Source organism: Mytilus edulis, chromosome 4 (genome assembly GCF_963676685.1).
Source record: "Mytilus edulis chromosome 4, xbMytEdul2.2, whole genome shotgun sequence".
NCBI classification, from domain to species: Eukaryota; Metazoa; Mollusca; class Bivalvia; order Mytilida; family Mytilidae; genus Mytilus; species Mytilus edulis.
This window is the reverse complement of record NC_092347.1, coordinates 65006509-65025129: the sequence shown is the minus strand read 5'-3', so window position 1 is coordinate 65025129 and position 18621 is coordinate 65006509. Positions and strand designations below refer to the sequence as shown.

The 18621-nt window shown below is 31.3% G+C and overlaps 1 protein-coding gene across 2 annotated transcripts in view; it reads left to right on the top strand.

Annotated features, from left to right (window-relative positions):
- The first annotated feature begins 2878 nt into the window (after positions 1–2878).
- LOC139520236 (roundabout homolog 2-like) overlaps positions 2879–18621 on the top strand; it is a 74423-nt gene continuing 58680 nt past the window's right edge. The window contains exon 1 of one of the 2 annotated variants that reach the window (XM_071312719.1): positions 2879–3264. The gene's annotated coding sequence lies outside the window, so the exon portion shown is untranslated. Of the gene's footprint in view, positions 3265–8424; positions 8506–18621 lie in introns of those variants that run through there. The other variant, XM_071312721.1, reaches the window with a different exon arrangement.

The window sequence follows — 18621 nt, the reverse complement described above, 5'->3', positions numbered from 1 at the left end:
TTACAGTCAGTTGTATGTGCCTCCTTGGAACACAACAACCGAGGATATTTGGTTCAGTCACCAACCTGTTGGCAAAACAAACTGGGAAATAGGATGAAAACTATGGCTTCACATGCAGAGATAATGGAAAGAAACCATTACACAAGAAGATATGTGTGTCTATATTATTACAATCTGCCAGACTCAACACGGAAGTAGCTCAACATGCATGAGGCTGGAAAAGTGTCTCGACATTAACACATCACAATGTACCGTCCGTGTGGTAACATAAATTGCCTTCTTAACTAATTTCAGAATATCTTCTTCCCGGAAATAGTGAAATCCCACTTGAGATGGTGGTAATGCTTTTAATGTCCAAAAATCTGTTGAATCTGCAAAAGTTAACACGGGTAAAACTCAAATAATATACATGTCCTTGAATAACCGATACTTCATTGTTCGTAATTGATCATTTTAATGTTGCTTTGGAGAAAAAAAACTATACCCATCAGGCTCACATTCCAAAATTACTTATACATGTATTTCAAATTTGGTTGAATACAAGTAAATGAACCAAATAACTTGTGGGGCATCCATTAATTGGAATTTAATTAATATTAACATTTGTGCATTTACATTTGTATGCATTATTATATTATTTCATGTCAATAAACATAAACATGACATATTAGAGTAACTGAGATCCTTTTCTTATTCCAATAAAACTAGAATAACACATTTTCGTCCAGTATTCGTTGGATAATTAAGTTATACATAATGGCTCTTTAAATAGACTCTGTCACCACGAATTCAATTCTATGCTTTTATGACATTAGGTCTGTTTAACCCTTTCAATTTTTATGCTTAAGAGAGGAAAAATACCAAACTGGAGAATCAAATGCATGCATCGTAGAGGGACGTGCCGCCTCGGTGGTCTCATGGTAGCATGTTTGTCTCCAGTGTGAGGGGTTAATGATTTGAACCCCGATTTGTCAAACCTAAGAATTGAAAATTGGTATTTGATAATTCACTGCTAAGCGCAGGGCATAAAAGAGTAAACACAAAGAGTCAGTGGTTGACTCAAAGTCAGAATCATTTGTCTGCATGGGTAATATGACAAGTGTTCCTGTGAATTTATAATCTAGCATGCTAAAACTCTAGCTCGGCATGTCGATCAAGTATAAAAGAGTCTTTCTATTCAACTTATGATCACCTTTCAGGATTGGGTCAGGAATACGCATTTCATTTTCCGCACTGGACATTAAACAGACATCCATCCAAACCAACAAAAAAACTTAATTAATATGGCTTCACAATTTTTGATCTCAAGTATTCCTGATCACGTTTATTCCAAAAACACGTGTCAAGCGCACTGAAATCGTTATCGCAAGGACATATAATTTACTATATATTGATTTATACTTTGTGCTTTTTGTGGCTTATCGTCAATTTTATGTGAAAGTAATGCGACAAGTTAATGAAGATTGTATGGATTTTAGTACATACTCACTTATGTGCAAAATTGTTAAGAAGGATTAGTAGTAAGAGTTCATGTACTGTCGGATTCTATTCATTTGGTTTCGATGGAAACAAAAAGTGTTTTTCACATTTTTGCTTATTTACAATGGTTGTATAATTCTTTTTTTACTGCTAACGTCTTTTGTAAAAAATACACTTGCGTGTATTTAAGATTTTCTTTTTCTTACTTGTAATTTCAGAAACAAACAAAGCACGAAATCTGTTTTCTGCTTTCATTTGAATTTACATACAAATTGAATGTAATCAATGAAAAAACAATAGAACATATATATATATTCACAGTACTTTTTACAATTAATTCAGTTAAGCCTCGGTCACACCTTACGGATAGCTGGAACGGATGCCTATAATCAACTGTTATGGCCAATTCATCCGACAAATGTACCCAGTACACATACTTAATTTTTTATCTTCTCGATCATTTGACCAATTTTGCTTTTTAAAACATAAACAAATTCGTGTTAACTTAAATAGTCAACGAAAAAGGAAGCCAATACATTATTGGAACGAAAGACTGAAAATCTACACCTTTGATTCATTGACAAAAATATAAAAAATTCAAAAAACTTGACCCATACACTTTGATATTATGATAATAGCAGATTGACAAACACTTATTTTGATCATGGAGAAGCTTAATGTTTTCCTTATTTTAGAATTTGATTAAAACGTTCAGTTGATTTTATAGAGGTAACACCTTGTAGTGTTCTGCATCGCATTATGTTAACGAAGAAAAAGATTATTCGAGCAAAGAAACTGGATATGTTAGAACAGAAACACACATAATCATAGTCAAGGTAATTTGAATCCATTAGATTAAACCTTTTCAGAATGTATCATTCAACGAGATGGAAACCGGAGATGTGTCAAGAGACAACAAGCATTCCAAAAAGCAGAAAAAAAGCCCAAGGTCACCAATGGGTCTTTAATGCAGCGAGAAAAACCCCACACTAGATGGTAGCTTCAGCTAGCCCCTAAACAATAACGTATATAGGTTCCTTTGTACATTGTATACCTCCCACAAAATTCAACTTAAAGTATGACCTACCACAATCTTCTAATTAGCATTCTAAAATAAAATACAATTCATCGCTGAATCTACAGGAAAAAATACCTGATTATTTCTTTTGATTAATTTATATTATGGAATGCAAAATCAAAACGAGTGGAACGAACACTTTCATCCTTTGATGGCGGTAGTGTCTGTTTTGCAATGGGTTCATTAAAGAAAACACTCGCTTGATACATAATGAATAAAACAGATTAAAGACGTAATACCCATGATATCAAGACATTATTCTATTTTAACGATCTATAATATCCAGAATTTTTTGTTGATACTGCTCATTCTGCGTTTTGTAATCTCATCGAAGCGAATGCAAATATATACATGTATGTTTACTTATTAGCTATATACACAGAACAATTGGCTTTTCTTACGTTTAGAATGATTTACTATTTCTGTAAGACGAATTTATAAAACGTTTCTTCTGGACAATATTAGATGTATATCAATAATATACCTTCATTAATGTGCTATGATATATAAAACAGATATTAGTTACAACATTTCGAGTCCGCTAAAGCGTTTCTTTCCCTTTCGACAAGAAAAGTCAATATTCAACTTAGTACTGAATAGAAACATTCATTTTTACCTGTCAACATTCGTTGATATTGATATCAGCGTGATTTGTCGCAGTAGATAAAAACTGTCTGGAACTTCTCATATTTGCTGAAGTAATCAAGGTAAGTTTTACTTATTTTATATAGCATGAAATGGTCAGACATTTTTAATATAGTATTTTCGTTTTAGTCTCTTATATTAAGATATTATACTATGTGCGATGGGCTGTCACAATCTCCGACAATCTTATATTTTCCATTTATTTTCTGACTAAGAAAAACTTATTTTCATTGATCCCGGTTTGACTGTTGATTTTCATTGTGTGAGTTCCTCCCCTTGTTTGGAAAGTAGTTCACAGTATACAAGGCCAATGTTTAAAAAAAAGTCATTTGCCGCTCATGATTTCCCTTCTTATTTCATTTTTATTTGTATTCAATATTTGGTTTGGTCAAATAGAAAGTCTATTTACATTTAACAAACGTAATCCATTTCAAGTGTAAAAGTGACAACCTTAGTGTATAAAATGAAAAAAAATATGTTTATATTGTACTGCTGATTTCTAACCCCCATGGTAAGCAAGTTTACATGCACTATTTCTATCCGGCAAACATCTTTTGAGGGCCCTCAGGTGGTCCAACGTACGATAAAATATACTTGTATATGTCCCTAACTAATGCCCTTTCTTTTCTTGCTTGTCTAATTTATCCCACATAGTATTGAATCAAGTGACCTACATAATGGATTTATTGTCATTTTCTTTTCGTCCAGAAAAATATATTCACTTCCCCTTTCATATAATTCATAATAAACATATTCTTTATAAAAAAAAAATCAATCAAAAAGAAACCAACAATTTCAACAATATTGATTTGATTTTGACTTTTTTTTGTATTTTGATGCCACTTTTGGGCTAATTCGTGGAGGCCAGTTTTTGTTGGTGGAGAAAGCCGGAGTGTCCGGAGAAAACCACCAACCTTCGATAGGAAAACTGACAATCCTAGTCAAATAAGATTGGAGTCGTGTACACTCGAACAAGCGGGATTCGAACTCACCACCTCAGTGTTGACTGGATATAGTGATTTCAATAGTACATGTAACTACATGTACTTAGACCACTCGGCTACCGAGGCTCCCTCAACAATATTGCGTTGTGCACGAAAAATCCAATGAAAGGTGTCCCCAGTGTTTTATATTAACTACCCGGCATTCATGATTTGTTAAGCACAACATGCACAAGCAATATGTATGGTATCTTTACTTGTATATGAATCTTTCTTTTTACTGATTTCATAAAAATATAAATCAAATTCATCCATAATTTCATTTGCATTTTTTTTTTAAAGTGAAGGCGTCTTCTTTAGTGTACAAAGGGCGACCGGAAGATAGACAATTGACCCATAATTTGTTTATTTGTCATATTAAACAAGTACAAATTGATAAAATCATAACGTCTGTGTTCATATACTGAATCTAATCCATTAGTTTGCAAACATTTGCATTACAGTGTATGACTATTTGTGATATAAAAGATATCTCTTAAAAAGTCTTGACTACCACAAAATGTTATATCAGAAATGGGTTTATTTAATGCTTTTTAATCCAGAACGGACATTTATTTTGTATAATTTAATCAGTTGCTTCGGAATGAGAACTATACATAAATGGTGGTAATACGTATTTTACAAATGTTAGAAGATAATAACACGTAGGAGTTTGTTATTTGATAAAACTAGAAATCTTTTAAAGAATTTATTGACAAATATTTTGTACTGATAAATCTGATAAAAACATTGATCTTGCTGTTTTAGAGGTCAAATCGGAGATAATCAAATAAAAAAAAATGGAAATGTGTCGCCCAGCTTTTTTGAACACGCATTCTATACATAACTATTGTAATGCTTATTTACAAAATACAGAATAACTGATGCATTTTCTCTAAACGTCTGCTTGATAAAAAGAATTTATTATATACTACTAACGGTTAACGAGGCCGGGATAAGGTACCGGTATTTGATGTATCCACTAACAAATGTGAAAAACTATCAATAAAACATGATTTACCTTAAAAAAAAAAAAAAAAAAAAAAAAAAAAAAAAAAAAAGAAATAGATTAAGTTAGGAAAAGGGTGTGATTCATTACCTATACATAACATTTCGAAGATTTGTGATCTTTTATTTTCTTTTACGAGATGAGTAAAATCGAATTTCTAATGGATCTACTGACAAAAAAAAAATATAAAAACAAATTGCTTTGTTATAGCAATAGCAACTCTTAATATTTAAGTTAATGTACAAAATATCGGCTTTTTCATTCATTAAAAGTTTTGTGTTCATTTCGTGCTGTATCGTCGGTAAAGTTGATAAAAACAGAAAAGCAATTGCTTATAGTATGCGTTATTATCGAAAAATATATCACTAAAACACACTGAAAACTACAGTAACTGATAAAATCATTAGATAAAAGATACTATTAGTTTTAATTTCTGTATTTATTCGATGAATAACTGTCATTTAAGTGGGTGTTACTATTTCAAATTATGTTATGCATCACATTAAATCCTGTACACTTTCGTTGAATGATAACATGCTAGCTATTGTGATTTAAACACTCTTAAAAAAATTGCTGTAAGAGTGTATAAAGAATATTTGAATACTCATAACAACAGGCAGACAATCAATATAACAAATTCGACCTTTGATTTAAAATTTAGTGATGATTTTGGCATGTACATGTATATGTATTATAGACATGACACTTAAAACTAACAGCGTAGCTGCATGAAAATACAAAATTAGTTAAAATTTGCCACTTTAATCACGCACAGTAAATATATTTTGACATTTATCCATAGTCATTTATAATGATTATGGTCAATTACAAAATACTATGTTTCTGTAATGTTTCAGACTGTATGATACTTATACATGTAACAACAGATGATTAAGCATGAACATATTATGTATATTGTATAGACACGGTATTAATATAACAGCATAGTGTAGCTGTATGAAAATACAAAATTGTTTGAAATCTACAACCTTAAACATTAGTAACAAAAAGTTTTCGTGAAATTTCACACTGTCCATAAAGCTACTTTAATGCATACATGTAACAACACATTATTATTGGGAGAACGTTTGTGTCTTCCGAAATATGTGTTGATAAAGTAAGACATATTACTGTCATAGTGCATCACATCGCGGCAGTTGTAAACAATGTATCAATTTAGACACAAAACTATGTGAGGAACTGTAGTTTCCTTTGATTTCGTTCGTCATAAGTATTTACTATAGATCTATTAACTTTAAGGTGGGTGTCCTCACTCAGGGTGCTATACTATATAGTTTATTGTCCTAAATTGTAATATTTACATGTCTATTGAGTATAAATATAGTTATGATGAGATCCTTCAGGCTATGTATAAAAAAAAAAGCCCGATGTCATTTAAATTTTAAAATTTAATCTTCAGATTTAGCATTTTGTCATCATCCATTGCACCCAAATAGTTTTTGTGTGTGAACATATAGATCTAATTGGTATCATCCACGTTATTTGAACTTTAGTGAATATACATGTAGCTGTCCCATTGCCAGTCATAACACATCTCCTTATTTGAATATATTTTTATATAACGACATTTATTTCCAAAATCGTTTAACCTTATGTTAGAACTTTCTTTTTAACCAATCCAGACACTGTATATTACTTTTATCTTAAAAGTTTGATTTGCTAAAGGTAATCAAAATGGAAAAAAGGATGCAGATAATCTTATATTTCATATAGTGTATATGAAATAACATGTACAACTGATTTTTTCAGTGGTCATTGATATGAATAATATGAAATATTTTGATCATTGCCTTGACACAAGGCTATCTTATATCAATTCGCCGAATCAACACTTAATAATTCGGTCATCGGAAAATCAAAAACCTTTTGGTGTACGTTTGCACAATATTACAATGAATTTATGAAATGATATAAATCTTAACTATTGTTTATCTTGGAGTATTTCAGTGTTGCCTTTGGTGTTTACTATTGTTTAATCTTGATATTTATTTTTTATCTGTCCTTCTTTTATATCCGTTGCTTCTTTTTCGTATTACACAGACATACATGTATTCCGTGGCGTTTTTACAGTTTATTTTTTTTAGGGCGCAGTATTCATCGTAGGTGTAAAGTAAATAACATTCAGTCCATAAAAATGATGTGGGCATTAGATCGGATTTTTGTTAATTTGTGCCTGTTTGATATAATTTATGAGATCATTACATACGTACTGTTCAGAAATTCGTACACCGCAAGGAGACACACGTAAGTTAAGAAATGTTTATTCTGATTGCTAAATTAAAAAAAAAGAGCACATAAGAAAAAACGAAATCGCAAAACAATGTTTTGGAACGCATATATCTGACGGCAAATTAATCAATAAGTTATGTTCTTTAAGCACTCATTCTACCAAATTTCCACGCAATGTAAAATAAATTGACATTTTTATTACGTTCACATATCGAATTGTTTTGCCTGTAGAGCAATTAAGAAGGTTCATATACAGCTGCGATACTTGAAAGAACGTCTGCCTTTCGTGTTATCGTTTGCAAGTTTGACACGTGCTATCGTCTGCTGTAGTAATTTCCCTTCTGTCCCTTTATATCGCTTTTCTTGTACATGCAAACAATTAGGAATTACAGTAACTGTTCTTGATCGCACTGACATTTACTGCAGCTTTTTGTCAGTTTAGTCCGAGATCACATAACTATGATCTAATTAGAATGAACTATATTACATAAGTATATATACAGAATATATCTGTACCATGAACGCAAAACATGTGCACTACCCATTAACCCTCTTTACTCACATATTAAAGTTAGATCTCTATCAAAAACCATATGATCAATTTTTTTAAATTGCTCTTCAAAATGAAAAAAAAAATCAAATTAATTATATATGAATATTATATATTTCTAAAGTAACATTTTACCGCAGTAAACAACAGGTAGTAATCTGTTTTAAATAAGAGAGAAAATAAATGTTTCCTTTGAGAGTACTTTAACCTGCTGTCAAGAAACATTATCACACTTCAATGACATAAACTTAAGTTATTGAAAAATTTTATTTTCATTATTATAAATGGCCACCTACCAATTTAAATGACCGACCTTATTTTATATAAATGAATCTATTTCTAATTAAACGGCTCCCCTGGAATTTGCTATGTACGTAGGTGATTTTTTTTAGGTGACATGCTCTACTAAGAGTGGTTGAATAGTGTGATTTATTTATACTTGAAATACTCAAGTGGATATCGAAGTGATGACTTTTCATAGTCTATGAACTATGATATCTCTATATTCGATAAGGTAGGTGAAGACTTGTGAATATTTTCTATGATCCTTTATCTTATCATAAATTCAAACGTGAAGATAGATTTTTAATATCATTTCAATCTCTACTCCAAAAGGTAAGCCACTTTAATATGATTTTCAAACAGTTAATAGAAAATACATACATTGTATATAACCGCATCATTTCAATCTCTACTCCAAAAGGTAAGCCACTTATGATTTTCAAACAGTTTAAACATAAAATACATATATATCCGTATTGAATATTTTCAGTTATTTCATAATATGAACATGAAGATACTAGTCAGTCTAGTATGAGCTAGACGAGGATAGTGATTGTACTTTCATACCTAAAGGCAATACGGGGATCCGAATGGAACACCACATTTCATTTGCCGTTAATTGTACATGTACATGTAATTACTTTTGTTCCTTTTATTGTTTGACCTGTGTACCCTTTTCCAATACTCGTAAATTTATTATTTATACAGTCATGTACATGTGTATGTATATTCAACTGCAAAATAAGCGACTATATCGATGAAGAATTTGTTTTGGGCAGACTACCATTGAAGGACAAATTAATATAATTAGAGTCACAGATGATAAATTTTCAAAAATTATGGTTGCAAATTTAACCATTATCATCTACTTGTGATAACGGTGCCTATGTTGTAAGTAAAGATAAATTCATAGCTTCCAATATATCCGACGAAGTGCATTTTCTCCCATAAAAATGAAAGTTATCTGATCTGAGATTCAAAAGTACGAATTGTTTTAATCTGTGAAAATATGCACTTTAAATTGGCCAATCAAAAGTTTACGCGTACGTCCCATAGCATCAATTGTCAATTGATGCCATGTAAGAAAGTGACGTTATCCAATCAAAATGAATGTTACAAACGTTGTTGCATTAGAATGTCAATTGCATGCATGGACGTCTCAAATATGTCATACAATTTACAAAGCATCATTCTGTAAAGATACCATCCTTCTCAAAATACTAAATCGGCCGTTCCTGTGTGAACTAGATGAAATGGGGCACAAATATTCAAGAATGCCACAACTTAGTAAATTTATCATTTCCAAAAAGTTCAATGCATCATGTTGAAACTAAGGTTATACTGACTATTTACACAAGACCCTTAGTTTCGTAAGACTTCGTGTAAATGTTTCGCGCAAATCAACAGATTTGTCAAATATTTGATATGCAGTGTAAGACCTTGACATGATATAGTCTAATCCCACTTTAAGATAATTTAAGGCCTTTAATTTAACAAACTTTTTTCCTTTTTAATAAAGCGAAAATAATAAATCACTGGTGACTATTTTGATAAAGGATTGAACAATGATTCTAAAGATCAAATAAATATTTGTACACAGGAAAATTATCGCTAGTTATAGACTGTCTAATCCCTACTTTCAAATCCGTATAGAAAATCACATTTCTCTTTGATACCCGTTTTATTCATTTATATATTACTGAAAGTTCATAATACTTGAACCTTGCTGCTACATAAATCATTCCTTCATATGGTAGTACTATTACATGTATACCCCTGAGTCAATTTCATACAGCAACGGTATGAACGATGCAGGCAGACAAGATTTTGTTGAATAGAATTCTAATACAGAAAAAGAAATTTAAAAAACGTGTGTGTTGTGTCCATTCTTACTTAATCTTATTGATTTTATTACCCTCTCCAATATAACTTGTATGAAAGAAAAGTTCAAATGACATTTTTAAACATTAAAAGCCAGGTGTAATCATTTCCCCCTATATTCCATCGAGTAAAAAACATAATTATTCTACAATAGAACTTTATAATTGTCAAAGTCTACACCAAATAATCTTAATGAAAAACATTTAAGTTATGAAAGTATTCGTTCATTGAAACCTGAGATCCTACAGCAACACACTCGTTTGGAACAAACTGATTTAATATGGTCATAAATATTGACACATTGCTACCTGAATCCTTATTCTTGTCTGTTGCCATATAATATTTGAGTTTTGAATCTTTCGAGCCCACGCTTAATTAAAAAAAAAGAAAATTTTAATATATTTTTTTTTTATCTTTTCTCTGCTTTTTATCATTAATTTATTAACTCTAGAAATTTTGACATCTTGTATTCAATATTATGATCCTTTATGTGAACAGACTTCTGTTACAAAATCCATAAAGTCGATATATTCAATGCATTTTCTGCTTGTTTGAAAAAAAAGTTTCGATAGATGATATTGAATAACCATCAAAAACAAAAGTTGAGTATTAAAGTAGATGCATTTATTTTAAAAGATTTTTATCCATATGCTTTCCGGTAGTACCCTCCCCCTCATATCTGCATTATTCACATCAGACATCAGACTTTTTCTACTTGAATACAGTATGACATAAGAGACGACCAACCTCTTTATAGTAAAGTTATTTATACTCTTCTGCACAATGGTCTTTGAAGATGGTAAATGGATAAATGCATTATAAATTAGCAAGATATGGATTAAACTTTCAATTTCATTTCTCGATATACAATGCAGATGCCTTAACAATAGTGTCAGACCTAATTTAATGGGTACATTATCATGCTTAATGAATCAGAAAGTACCATTTGCCATTCCCATGAGATGATACGGAGTCAAATATAACAGATTAACATTATGAAACCAATGTTTAATTATCAATTATTGAATCGTGAAGATGATAAACACGTCATGGATATCATTTTAGACTCTATAAAATGTAATAGTCATTGCAATATAATCCAATATCACTCTTGTTTACCATATAAAATAGTATGATATTGATGATTTATTTATGTAAATAGTCTTAAGGTTCGTATAAAAGAAATAAATTTACATGTCACATATATATGTTGGTTCCAAATTACAATTGTAATGATAACGTAAAAACTATTTGTTCCAACTACTTAGCTTGGCATGTCAAAAACAACCAAAGTAGTAAAAAGTAAAATCATAAAAATAGTTAACTCCGAGGAAAATTCAAAACTTAAAGACCGTAATCAAATGGCAAAATTCAAAAAGCTCAAACACATCAAACGAATGGAAAGCAACTATCATAATTCTGACTTGATACAGGTATTTTTTATATAGAAAATAGTGGATTGAACCTTGTTTTATAGCTAGGTAAACCTCTCACTTTTATGACAGTTGCATCTTATTCCATTATATTGACAAAATTACGCGAACAAAACCAACAGATATAATAAGTAAAAATGCCAAAAATTAAGTTGAAGTTGAAGAAAAAGAAAAAATTGACATTTAAGAATATGAAAAGATTTTACACTAAAATCGGGAATATTGTCAAGTGTAGTATATCATATTGCCCTAGCTTGCTGAGAGGGATACCATTTCTGAATAATAGTCATTGATTCTTTCATAATATAGTTCAAAATATTCCAGCAACATTGATCATATTTCTTCCAATTCCCGCGTCACAGATGCTTGCATTAAGGACGCAATGTACATCTTAGTATCTTGTGTTTGAGATTAAGATTTTTCCATTTTTTTGATAAAGGACTTTCTGTTTTGAATTAACCTTGAAGTTCGATATCTTTTGCTATTTTATTTTACTTTATTCCACGCGTTCTTATTCATAGTTGTCGCATATATGTCTAATTGGCATCAGACAACATGCACTTAATAAATAACTATTCAAAGGCATTTCTTGGTTGTCAGTTACGCTCAACGGAAATACAATGGCCGTTGTTAGCAACGTAATGTAGCTATATCGGCAGTTGGGGATTAACTAGTATACATGTACGTATTTTAACAGACAGTTCATGCTCAAACGAGTGCACAACTAGCTTCTTATCACAACGATTTCGTTTTAAAACATAAAATAAGAGAGAGCTGACACGTATATGTTATCTGCTTGTGACCTTCACCCAAATGTTATGTAATATTCAGCATAAACCTTCTCATATCATAACCTTTTGTCGGAAATCTATACAGTTAAGTATATACTCTGATCCTAAGTTTGCGTCGCTGTGGATACGCTATGTAAGGGAATCCCTTAACGACATAAGAGGGTTAAAATATACTAGACGGTAATGTACAGTAACTGTTCATAAAAAAAAAAGGAAATGTGATGTGATTGCATACGAGACAACTATCCAGAGTTTAAATTGTTTGTGTAATATATTTTTTTCTAATTTTATTTATTTCAGCTTTCATTCACCGGGTTTAGTTCTTTTAGGGGTTTTATCTTTTTATTTTGTCCAATAAATAATGGCAGTTGCTATTTGTCCGACTAGCCTGACGAATAGTACCAGGACTATTTGTCCGGCCAATACAATGCGCATGTCACTATTTGTGTGTGCGTGTAATATTATCGTCAGCAGCACCAGGGATAGCATATGTTTGAAATCTGTATTGTTAGGGCCCAATCTTGTTACTGGTAATTGAAATAGTTATTTTCTTCATATTACTATTATATAATAGTAATTATTATATATTCCATATTTATTACTTCATATTTGGCTTTACATTGTAAGAACATAGAAGAAATTACTTGTAAATTAAGGCAACAGTAGTATACCGCTGTTCAAACTCATAAATCCATGGACAAAAAACAAAATCGGGGTAACAAACTAAAACTGAGGGAAACGCACCAAACATAAGAGGAGAACAACGACACAACACTACAATGTAATACACACAGAAACGGACCAAGCATCAGACAAAATCCCACGAGAATAACAAATATAACATCAAAACAAACTCGGGTCATGTACATGTACTCCTACAAATTAATTTAGTGCATTTGTTTTTTAAAACAAAATTTTCTAAATTTGAGCGTGTCAACCCCGTCATGCTATTGATCGAAAACAAAGGTGAGAGATTCAAATTGTAGAATCAGTCGCTGGACGTTATAGAGTTCTATCTATTATTTAATGATAATAAAAGACTTTTGAATGTAAAAGTATGATAGAAATACCTTTAGTTTTTTGAAATTACAACTTTTTTCATCAAATGATTTTTTTGTTAAACTGCTCCAGAAATATGTTTTTAGTAATCGTCAGTCCATTGCCCTATTTCATAGCCTTTTATCAAATACCGAAAAAAAAATAAAGGAGAAAATATGGGAAGAATTAATGTTCCCATGGTTAGAATAAATGTTTTCAAGGGAAAAGGGTGTTCCCATTGGAAGAAAAATTCCCTTGGGAATTTTTTTTTTATCTACTTCAGTTCCCATGGGAAATTGTAGTTCCGATGGGAACTACTAATATTCTCTTTGGTATATTTAAACCCATGGTAAATTTACAAAAATTCCCTTGGGGAATTTAGAATTTCCCATGTGAAGAAACTATCAAGTTATGTTCCCATGGGAAATTGTAATTCCGAAGGGAACTTTAAAATTCCCATAGGAAAAGTACTTTTTCTCATGGGAACTTTTAATATTCCCACGGGTATTATTAATTTTCCCATGGGAAATGTACTTTTAATCAGCTATGGCGACAAAAGTGACAACAGTGACATGCTTTGAGATATGGAGAAATTTGTATTTTTTAATTATCTTTCTCTTGGCCAAAAACTATTTTGTTATCTTGCAAAACAACAAAGTCAGTTTTGTCCATTCTGGAATGGCAAAGGAGTAGGTCCAGTAAGACCTCTTTTTGGCCCCAAAATATGGCAGTTTTACAAAATTGTTAAAATGTAAACTTTTAGTTATGTATTGGACAGAAGAATGTTTCGGCTACATACATATGGGCTGTTTTTGACAATACCATGTACATGTATCGGGTATTATCACATATTTTGTACTGATATGTACGTTTTTGCATGGCCAATAATAGCCGGAAGTCAAGGTTGGTTATCAGCCCTCGGGGCCGATATCGATATTAGCCCTCGAATTCCATATCAAGCCACCGAGTTTAACTTCTGGTAACCTGTCAATCAAAGACTATTTGTAAACAAGTTGAACACAATGAAAAGAAATTGAGAATGTTATGAATCCGCTGTAGAAGAAAAAAGTAGAAATCAACAGTGAAAATCACAAAAATGTTCGTAAAATTTTGACTTCATAAAGAATTTAGAAAATATATGAAGCCACACTGGAATGAGTAGCGATATAGGATTCTTCTTAAGCATTTTTTAACATTTGTAATGTAACACTTTAAAGTTGTTTAATATTTGCAATTCTTAGAACTAATGTATTTATTGTTAATTATTTCTGAAACTTTTCACAAAACGTTGTTTACCTACTGTGATACGAACTTTTTTTTAACTCACAGTGATACATTTTTTTTTTTCGTTTAATTTCTTTTGATTTTTGAAGAAATATCAAACATAATTTGGTGTAAGCTATTTGTTTTCTCTTGCTTAAAAATATGTGATAAATAGATTATTACATGTCATTTTTCATATGGTCCATGGTATCAGCCCTCTGGCTTGATATGGGAGTCTAGGGCTGATACCAGGGCCATATGGAAAATGCCATGTAATAATTTATAAGTAGCACCATTAAGTCATGCTAAATTACTGAAATCTTCACAATTCTAGCATTTTATTTAATTTAAGACGGTTTCCGCGTAAAACGGAAGTGGCCGCATTCGTGTTCATCCTTAATATTGAAATGTAAGTTGTATTTGATGATAATACATAACATATAAAGGTTGAGGATGAACACGGATGCGGCCACTTTCATTTTTGACAAAAACCATCTGAAAGGTGACATTTTTCGGCATATTTGGTAGATTTTTCATATTTATCGTTTTTAATGACTAAATCAGTTAAAATCTTTCACATTAACGAATTGTATCAAATGAAATAGACACTTAAGTGTTTAAAAAGTGGTCAAAATCTTTCGTCAGATGAACCTGAAATTTGAGGCCAAAATCGGTCCTTTGTCCAGCACAGTGTTAACGCCTGTCATATTCCTGACTTGGTACAGGCAAAAGGGGCTTATCTCTGCATATTTGCTATAGAAAGCAGTCGTTCAAGTTCAAGGTAAATTCAACTATTACATATTCACCATATTTCTAATTTTTATAATGTATGTCCTTATAAAAGAAGGAAGTAATTAAGAAAATATTTAAACTCCAAGAAAACTGCTAAAACAAGACACAATTACAAGAGCAATGTCTGTGAAAGTGCACCATAATTACAGGGATTATTAATGGTATTTGAATAAAGTTTTAATGGATTGCAAATCATAAACAACACAATCATCGCATAAACAAGTAATTATATTTTTATATTTAACTAGAGGAAACAATCTTAATGCAAGTTTTACAAACCCAAAAGGCAAATATACATGGGTCTTTAATATAGATACTAACATGCGTACACTAGAAGATTATGCAGTTGTTCATTGTAACGGATACTGTTTGCAGCGTAAATATGTAAACACTAGTTTAAGTATAAACAGTTGGAGGCGGTTGGGGAGGGCCGCTGCCCTTATGGAGCTATATATATATATTTTATTGTTAATGCATAGACTTATTACAAGTCCCACTCCTTAAAATGTCTTATTCCATCCTTCCCTTTTCCAAATTTTAAATCCGCAATTTAAAGTGACTTTTTAGTCCGATAAAATAGCATATACATCAACAAGCCACCCGACTTTGAAGAAATACCAGTACCAGAGCTTTCCTAAATAGGTTATGAAACTTGTAGATACATTTTGTATATCATAGATTGATAGAGAGATAGAGTGAGAGATAATCAGTATCAGGATAAGAAAGACATTGTTTTGAAGCAACATGCGATTGTAAGCATGCATGTTTATTAAGCGGAGATAGTGATGTGCACTTTAATAAAATCTTGTATATTACAACAATAAGATGTTGTATGTTTCTTGCATCATAATGTCAGGGTTTTTATTCTGAGCCGTCATTAATCATGTTTATCAATGATAGAACCGAAAAAGTCATCATTGGGCGTAATTCTGTACGGCTTGTGTATAATTAGATTTTGTTATCGCGGACAAAGGAAAATTGCATTTCTGATCCTAAAGGAAATTTTATGACTGTCATCCTAAATAGAGTCCAATAAATCATAACCCTTTCATCTGCATCCATGCTAATAACGTACATAAAGATATCACGAAATACCAATTGTTGCCAAAAATAGTATAGACGATTTTGAAAGAAGATATTAACCAAATCAAACGATATTGAAATCTTAAACCAAATGTGAAAAGTCGTTCATGTAATGGACATTTTAGATTTACTATACATCACCGATTCCAACTAAATCCATATATAGTATTGTTATTGAGCGTGAATAAAAAAAATGTCTAGGGGAAGTTTCCCTTAAAAAATACATTCAGAGTAGAAGTTGTCAATATGAATAAAATACCAGAACCAGACCACCTTGCAGTTTTAAATCATTTAATCAAGTCTCATTGGCCTCTTGGGTAAATTAGAAACGCGTGATTTTTACCTGCTACGGTTCCAAGGGTGTATAATGTTACATTCATTTTGTACATTGCTTTATCGTTTTCAGTGTAAACAGCTAGATACGTTTGCATATCTGTAATTATTAAAATAAATGACATTATGTATAAAGTAGTTCGATGTGTTGTTAATGGGGTTTGGTTGTCCAGTAACGAGCTTGCTTTTGATGTAATATTTCTTTAATCTGAACCTAGTCTAGACTTGTTGAACTGGTAATTAGCGAATACATGTACACCGTACGGAAATTAGGTAGTAAGTTACGGAAATAGTGTACCGCGTTACGGAAATCAGGGGATTATGTTTTATCAGTCGCATTAAATGTAGTTTGTTTGGCATGTTACATTAAACTATAAAAAGATATACATGGTGTATAAGTTAGAAGGTTTTTCTTTAGCTGTTAAATTCATGTTACATGTACCGTTTGACTCAATTGTTCATGTTTGATTTATCATATTATACTAATTTAAAAACGTATATCCAAATCACAAAAAATCGAAAATTGATAATTTACAATGCATGGGCTCGTTAATATGTATTAACATTGTGTGTGTATTTTTGTATAGACGTCTTATTAACTATCAAGAAGACCTCCGAAGAATGACGACGGTTTTATAACCCGATAAAATGTATAAACATAAATATAAATACAATGTATAAACAATTGCGTCAATGTGCAATTAGATTTTTCTAGGTCTGTTTGATTTCTATATGTAGGTTGAAAATAGTTTTATCGTCGTTTTTACCTGTATAAGATTTTTTTTAATCAGTCAACTAAATGGTTTATGCTTGTTTTACTTCCTATGTTGACATTCTTTTACTTTTAATTGTGGAATACATGCAAGTCCCATCTCCAGGTAAGGAATTAAATTGAAAGTCGGATTCTATGAGGTCGAATAATGGAAATGAATAATTCATCAGCGATGTTTTGGCAAAATCGAACAAAATTGGCTGCTAAAAAAGAATTAGTATTTCACTATTTCACTTTCATTAATGATTAAACAGGAAAAACACAATCATATTGTTTTTTTTATTATCTCTTACAACATGTAGCTAATGACCTTTTAATGAGACATGCATATAGAAGGCAACATAAATTGTTCAACAATTATAGACAATTATTGTTATTTTCTTGCTAATTTTGATACCATTTGTCAGAATGATACATTTATAGCAAGCAATCTGTTCACTTACCATTGCTATGCCTCGGAATAAAAAAACATGTTTTCCTTAATTTTGACTTATAGAAACCTAGCATTTTGCGCTCAACATATACACCATCGTGTTAACACCCTCAGTTTACAGGGTATGTCCAGGAGTGGGAGCAAGAGTCCCGCTCCCAGTTATAAAAATTCTTATCTAGTAAATGTATAGATCGTTTACAAGAATCACTCCAAACGTTTGCTTGTAAGACCCCTTTTACAATCCTAAATCAACATCTAAAGTGCTGCAAATATGTATATCGTGCTCACATGAATAGGACTACACCTCTACTATTAAACCGCAAACTAACTGTTAGTGTTCATCCAATTTCAATTCAGCGGTTCACACATAATTCTCAATTATTAACATAATGCACTTAGTAATCTTTCCAGATGATGTCACTTTAGATAAAAGAGACCAAAAATATGTTTAAAGTTCTCCCACAAGCATTCCTCTTCATGGACAACCACCGATACAGTGATTAAAAGTACAAATGCATATAACTCTACA